Here is a 6937-nt window from a genome sequence, read left to right on the forward strand (position 1 = left end):
TGAGGAGCTGCCTTTAGGCGGTCTTGGCTGCGCTCACTCACAAATGAAAGCGGCACACGGATGGAAGCTGGCACGAAAATATGTTTTAAAGACCCTTGAAAAGATATTGCGACCGCTGAACACTACCTCAGCCACAACGGCATGTCACATTAATGCAAATATTTTCAAGTATTTGAATTTTGAAAACCAGATCCTGAGGTTAATTTAAAAAAATATAGTTGTTAAGTTGCAGAGAAGTAACCATAAATAAGAACATGGGTAACTGCCGTTCTTGTAAAGCAAACAACATCCTATATTGACATAAGGTTTTCAGAAATGATGTCCTTCTTTAAAAGGAAAATTCTTAATTCTGATTTTTATAAAAGTAGTTTTGCCATCACTCCTGTCAGTAATAATAAGATTATACAACCAAAGTCAACTGATCTGGGAAGTCAGATAGGATGTTGTTGGATGCTGTGTTCCCTGATTCCAGCTACTTATTTACTGGTTAAGACAATAATCAATAAAATTATGGCTAAATCTAAAAAAATAAGACCTAAGTTTTGATTCATCCACCTTGCGTCCACACAGTTTTATGTGTAAACATTGTGTTCACTCATTTCTAAGCATTGAATCAGATTTATCAGTATCATTTTTTGTGGTTTTGAAGTATCTCACACAACTACAACTAATTACAACTATTTTAGACCAGGCGTACCAACAATCTCCTAGAGATACACAAGTGCAATCACGGTTAAATTACAGACCCTAAATCCCCAATTCGACTCTCAACCATGCAAGCGTTTCGGCAACTACCTTTCCTGCTGTTAATGCCTATATTATGTCTTTTATCTCTAGTACTGCATGAGCATCAGTGGCTTGATACATGATAAGACTTCCAGAAGATCTGTTAACATTCAATTGTAATCAATCTGCATTATTACCACGGTGCCATACGTGTCATGGGATTTTAAGTTTATATTATTTATGATCCACATTTTTTCTGCAATAACCATTCGCTGTATTTACGTTCTGTAATTACCTCTCTATATTGTAGTTTTTATTGGTAGCGGCGGAGTCTGCCGTTCCCAAGATCACAGGAAATTACAAAGTATGTAATCCAGCACAATTGCATTTCATTGATAATAAGGATGTTCTTATGATTGTGATTATTGTGGCCAAAAATATCATTGTAAATGGTATTATCATGATACTTTTTACATTACAATTTAGTGTAGCCGGATTATATTTAGTAATGTGGTGGTCCAGGGTTCTTAGCTACAAACATGTTAACAGAGACAAAGTTTGAATTCATACGGAATGTTTATAGGCAAAAGGGTAGCACCATTTGAACCAATCTCCGCTCTGTGTAGTATAAATGTGTGTTAGAAAGATTTACATACTTTACATAAGCCTAACACGCTGTGCAAATACTGCTCAGCAAACAAGACAGTGGGTTTCATCCCCCTGGTTGTTAGTGATACAACTGAGTAACGGACTCTGGGACAGTCGAGCCGAAAACAAAACACATGCTAATGTGTGACCTGCCTCTCGAGTCTCACCTCCTGCGATTGAGAACCATAGTTCTCAAGTACAGCCAACCTGGTCCTTAATCTATCAATGGGAGGCCCTCCTCTCCCAACATTCAGACACATAACCATCCTTAAATCCTCCAGACAGAGAGCCCTCTCCCTTCCTCCTGAGCACCCCCCCCTTCCCCCTTCCATCCACACAGTGGCCTCTGCCCTGGGTAAGACCAGTCCCCATCTCCTCTGGGCTGAAGGGCCCTTCAGACGTCTACTGAGAAAGAGCAGAGGGGTGGGAAAGAGAGGCAGAAGAGATGAGCAAAGAACAGAAAACACTGGAGCGAGGGGAGAAAATGTAAAAAAAGAAAGAAAAAGACACGACAGAGAGGTGTGAAAAGAGAAAGATTGAAGGAGGTAAAGGAGATGAATATTGCATCGGGCCCCTGAGGGTTATGGCTATAGTTCATGTTGTGTATTAATGTGCGGAGCGCTGGTATTCTCTGTCATGCTAATCTGACTGTTTCTTTGTTGTGTTGGCTGGTGTCTGCTAGTGTCACATACACTCGTCTCTCCTCTCTTCCTTTGCTTTCTTCTCTTTATGTGCTCCCTTTTGGAGTGGACGATCAGAGGGAGTAATAGGGGGTAAACAGTGCTGTTGTCTAAAAGGATCACATTTGAATAACTAATGCATTGTTAGCATTAGCATACATTAATTATTCAGCCCTGCAAAGGTGTGAGCCATTTTCCAAATAAGCTTCAGTTGTTTTTTCAGTCGTTGTTTACAGAAGGAATGCTTCCAGAAATCAGGACACATGAAAGAAAAAAGTAAACTGTTAAAAAGCACCTCATCATCAGTCCCGTAGACCCTGGGGCTTAACAGCGCAACGTCTGTCCTTGTTTTTACAGTTTCTATGCAACAATCAAAGAGGAAAATTTCAGTGGTGTGGCAAGTGCTCAATAGTCAGCAAGCTGTTTTTTTTTCAGTTTCTACCTGATTACTTTATCGGTTTGAAATCTTGGATGGGAAGAGAAATTGTGAGAGCGAGGCGAGCCAGAATTTCCTGGAGGTAGCATATCTCTCAAGTCTCAGTTGGTGTTGATGGAGGAGAGGAGGGGGATCTCTTCCTGCGAGTTTATCCACAGTAATCAGGAGTCTGTGGAGCAGGAGTGAAGGCTTGGCAGTGGGGGGACCCTGCCACATTAGAGAGGAATGAATAGAAATGTGCCAAGCCTGGCAAACCGACACTTTAGACACAGCATCCTTTCTGATTTGGTCAAAACTTTAGGAGGGAGAGAGGGAGAGAGAGAGAGGGAGAGGGAGAGAGAGAGAGAGAGAGAGAGAGAGAGAGAGAGAGAGAGAGAGAGAGACATTGACACTGTTAATCTGGAGCAAACTGGACCGATGTTTCAGTTTTGTTGTGTTTTTTTTCCTTTTCTTTTTTTTTTATTCTCTCCACCCATGAACTTTTGCAGCAAAGCAATGGGGAGAAACAAAAGAAGCCGTTCTGGGTTGACAAAGAGGAGAATAGATGGTATGCGAACGACAAGCCGCCATCTGCTCTGGAGGACGACCAAAATCTTGACACACTTCAGCAATCCCACAATCCCCTGCTCCAGGAGCGTTCCAGGCGCCCCATTCATACTCTCCCCTTCACTCCCAGAGTCTGTGTGATTTCCCCCTTTTCTCTCCTCCTCAATTAAGTCATTAATTCCTTTCTTCGCCCCCCTCTTAATGACCGCGGAGCCACAAACAAGCCCTGGTTGCTTCCTATTGAGGCCCTGTGATTGGGCATAATTGCTGCGAGGGCCTAAATATGGGGAAGCCGGAACGAGGGAGGAGGGAAGCATTGTTTTTTAGCGGAGGCGAGGAGGAGAGAAGAAATGAAGATGCACATTAGTTGGGACCCTTCCTCTCTTGACCTGCGCCACATTAGTGTCAGTGAACATTCGGCTATCTGAGACTGAGGGATGATGAAAAGGAATTGAACGAACCGGGACTGAAAATGGAAAATGGTAGAATTTAGCTTCATAGAAAACCCAGGGGACTGCATACATTTCCATGTTAAACAGCAGATCCTTTGTCCACCTCCTAATTATTATGACACATCATGTCTTCATCATGTTTCAAGACTGCCGTGTGTTGAGTGCTTCAGAAGGAAAGGAGCTTTTTGTCGGCAGCAAAGAAAACCATCTTTTAAAACTAACCCCATGACTGCAACATCCATTAAAAGACCAAAAAATTGTAAACTAGATCTTTGTATTATGTGCTTCTTAGGGCTTTATTTGTTGCAAGATGTGTGAGAAAATCACCTGATGTATGCATGGCACCCAGCATGTCTATTTTTTTGCAATCCCACTACATTGTTTCAGGCAGGCAAGCTCCAGTTTTTGGACTGGAACTCGGTCCAGTTAAAGGAAGATTCGGGATTGGTTGTGACTGCTGCTGGCTCACTGCGTACAGCTAACATCTAATGGCTTCTAGCTAGCAATGTCCACCAAGGATGCCCTCCAAGAGAGAGGGAGTCCAACATTCCACACTGAAATCAGCCGTCTTGTTTGGCTGATTGTGCATTATGTGACCATCTGCGAAAAAGAAAAAAAATGTAAGTGCGTGTTTGTGTGTGTTGTTGGGCATGGTCAGGGGGTGGGGTTGGAGTAGCAGAGGGATGTGAAGGGAATTAGACAGTCTTTAATAATACATTTTGGGGATAAAGGCATTTTTGAAATACTCACAGATTGCTTCATTTATAGATGTTGAGAAGTAGAAACAGAGAGAAAACGAGAAACAGCGGGAGAGGGGAACAGATATACTAAATCTCCAGATTAGAGATTAGCCATAGTAGCAGATTTAAAGGGGTGTCTGGTCCTCGGCCAGCCTGCTCAGGCATCTATCTGGCTTCTACTGGCCAGGCCTGCCATGGCCCTTCTAAGTAGATCACTCAACCCTTACTGGGGACACCATGTTACCACTGTTATCTTCTATGGTCTCTCTTGTTCTTTCTCTCTCTCCCTGTTGTTGCTCAGATCTCAGAACCGGAGACAGAGGATGGGGCGGATGGAAAGCATTTTGTCCATCCTTCCTGGTTAGAACTACAGGCTTTTTGGGCCTTTTCACATGATTTCCCCCCTCAAAATAAAACACCAAAGCCTTCTCGCTAATGTCCAGATCAGAGGAGCAGTTAAGCATCACCGCCTACAGCTCAGTTAGCTGGTTTCGGGAGGGGTGGAGGGGATGGAGAAAGGCGGTAAAGGGGTATTTACTCCTTTTTAACATGTAATGGTGAGTGTGGGTTTTTAGCGTGATTCAATGAGCGATGTTCCCCTTGGCCTAATGATTATCTTTGATATTTTTAGGCCCTGTAAGCAGTTCTTATTGGGAACTAATTCCTGTTTTTACATGGGTGTAAGTAATCTGCTGTAATCGGCACATTCACCAAAACACACTCACATATGTGTGCACAGAAAAGCAGTGGGTCAAATAACTATTACAAACTCATCATGGTGTAAATCCCATTGAGGCTAAGCTTTAGGGGTTGGGCACAGGGGGTGGCTCCAAAGGTAAAAGGTTAAATATGATCTGTGGGAACTTTTACCGCCTCAGTCATTTAACCCCTTTAGAGCTTTTTAAATCGGTTTTAAAATATGTTTAAACAGACATTTTGGGCATCTGTTTACTTTCCAAATCTCTCGAGCATACGAGCTCATTGTCAACAGCTGGACACAACTGCAAGTGCACTGATCCAGAGACTTCATTTAAGTAACACTGTATTTTAGAATTATCTGCTGTGCATCATGCGCTAACAAAAAATGTGTTAAGCATGGCTGCAAATGCATCTCATTAAAAAAAAACCTTGAGGGTGAAACATCAGGAATATTCCATTACTCTATTCAAATTATATTTTTAAAAGAGTATTTCACACTTTTGACTAGGGCTGAGCGAAACTGTGTTTCAGCATCGACGTTGCGATGTGCGGATGCGCGATAGTCACATCGCAGGACGTTGCAATGTTGACGCTAATCCTTTTTTGCTGCTTGATAGAAAAGTAAACTTTCACCTTTTTCCTTTCACATGATTATTCCCTTCCTACCCACCCCCTTTCAGACGGGTAACCATGTGGGCAGCGTGTGTATGTGTATTTATTAGTCCGACAGGGGAAGTGAATGTGTAGAAAAGTACCGTAGGCTGCAGCTGTCGCTGACACAGTGATGCACATAGTTTACAATGGGTAGTCAGTGGAGCTTCAGCGGTCAGTGTTTTATATTGGCTGAAAATACGAATTAAATCACCTGATTATTGCAACATAAACGTCTCCCGGTCATTTCCCCCGCAAAAGCTGCTACCAGCCAGGCTAAAGGTAATATAGTTGGCCTAAAGAAACAAGGGGTTCGTCCAACCCAAATAACGTTACTGTTTGGAGCCGCAACACTGGAAACGTAACACTAATCTACAACAGAAGTCTGTATCCGATCTGTTCTTGGATACCCAGAGTTTGTTGCTAGTGCGCGTGACATGCAGGTCGGATCAATTTATCAAACAAACGAGCTGGTCTCACTAGTCGCCCCAACCTGAAATTTAGAGGAAGCAACACGCAGTCATTGTCATACACGTTAGCTTGGATTGATAGCATTATATGAATACAATGGTGTCATGCTAGTCAAACAGCGTATTTATACCTCATTTCCCGCTCCAAATCACTTCAGAAGAGTAGTCACAGCGCTTACTTCCTCTGGTGTTTTTAAAGCATTAAAGTTTAACAAAGAATGGTTCACATTAGAAAAGATCCTTTTTCATTTTTATCTTCTATGTAGATGCACTCCCCTACAGAATCACCGCGGTACCCAAGAATTATTTATCATTTCCAAAGAGAGCTATTTATGTAATCTTTAAAAAAATACTTTTTCTTTTTTCATATCGCAATATATATCACAGGGAAATAAATATCGCAATGTCAGATTTTTTCTAATATCGTGCAGGCCTACTTTTGACAGAGCCTCAACAAAGACTGAGCTGCTATATCCTGCCCTGCATTATTCTTCTCTAAGCTGCTTACAACCCAGTTGTGGTCTGATACAGAGATGAAATCTTGGAGAGGCGTGTCTCTGGACCCAGGAAGCGGTGGCCACTGATTGAAGAATAGAACTCTTGGATGGAGGATCACACACACCCCAAAAGACGACGAGACACAATGAGAAATCACAGCTCTTTCACTTTCCGTCCATCTGCCCGCCATGGAGCGTGCTCAGTGTGTGCCACTTGGCTTAATTCTGTCCCATCAGCCACCACAAAAGCCCTACAATCCAATCGCAGGGATCAGACCTGGGCCAAGACCATGAGACGGGGAGCCAAGGAATCAACTAGAATCAACAGCCCATTCTCCCAAGATATCTCACTCTCTCACACACACACACACACACACACACACACACACACA

Source organism: Etheostoma spectabile, chromosome 18 (genome assembly GCF_008692095.1).
Source record: "Etheostoma spectabile isolate EspeVRDwgs_2016 chromosome 18, UIUC_Espe_1.0, whole genome shotgun sequence".
In the NCBI taxonomy this organism is placed as follows: domain Eukaryota; kingdom Metazoa; phylum Chordata; class Actinopteri; order Perciformes; family Percidae; genus Etheostoma; species Etheostoma spectabile.